This window comes from Cydia fagiglandana, chromosome 13 (assembly GCF_963556715.1).
Source record: "Cydia fagiglandana chromosome 13, ilCydFagi1.1, whole genome shotgun sequence".
NCBI classification, from domain to species: Eukaryota; Metazoa; Arthropoda; class Insecta; order Lepidoptera; family Tortricidae; genus Cydia; species Cydia fagiglandana.
The window spans coordinates 16,617,410-16,618,574 of NC_085944.1; positions in this window are offsets into that span (position 1 = coordinate 16,617,410).

Below are 1,165 nucleotides of genomic sequence, written 5' to 3' on the forward strand. Positions count from 1 at the left end.
TGGCGCCCTCATTTATTTTCCAAAATTTCTTGCCGAACTATAATTATGTACTTACGAGTATAAGTCACATTCTAACCTAGCTTGGCACCGATATGAACAAAGTGAGGCAATATCATTATAAACGTCATAGTTCTATACATAGATAAATACCCGCTTATTCATAAACGTTTACTAAAGTTGACAAGCCGATAATAATCGTTTGTCCCTTTCCGACGTATTGGTGTGATGGAAAGGGACAAACGATTATTATCGGCTTGTCAACTATAGTAAATGTTTATGAATAAGGGGGATACTATTTAACGTTTATATAAATTTGACATTAATGATGACATGGTCAAATTTTGTCATTATAAAATGCTAATAATAAAACACTTTTTTTACTTGTTTTAATTCTTGTTTATTACTTAAAAACTACTTCAGCGGCGTGGTACGGTCGCATTGTTATAGTCGGCCAAACCAAATTGTCAGTAAATAAGAACAAAAAAACTATGCTCATCCTTTTCTTTTGGGTGCTAGTACTAGTGTAAAGCCCGCTCCACACTCGTGCGCTGATCTGCGATCTCGACTCCCACACTCGCGTTCGCGGATTCGCGCCGCGATTCGCGCACGAGTGTGGAGGGGGCTTATGGCAAAGATAATCTCTGTCGATGTATATGCCTTGAAATGAGACAGTCCTTTGACAAACTATATCACCTGCCACAATGCCTGTCACGTTCTAACATGTAAGTGCGAAAGTGACAGACATAGTGACATGAGAATAGGCCTAAGCTATAGTCTGTCAAGCACAATATGTCAGTAGCAATGTACAGCAAACTGAAGTAGGGCAACACTCAAAGAGCAGTATTGCGCTAAGAAAAGCAGCAATGTACATCGAACCAAAACATGAAATTATTTACAACAATGAAAATAAATATTTAACTTTGCTTAAGTTCATGCACAATCTTATTTAATATATTGCTATTTAATGGTTTTCGAAACGTCAACGATTCAAAATGTAAACAAACTTGATGGCTGTCATTCACGAGCCACATTCCACAGATAAAAGAGAGATGACACCCGATTTTGAAATTAATCATAACAGTGTTGCTAGTCTGTGCGATTTTTCAAAATTGCCGCCTTTTACTACTGACAAGATTTGCTTGACCCAGTATATCAAGATCTAGAT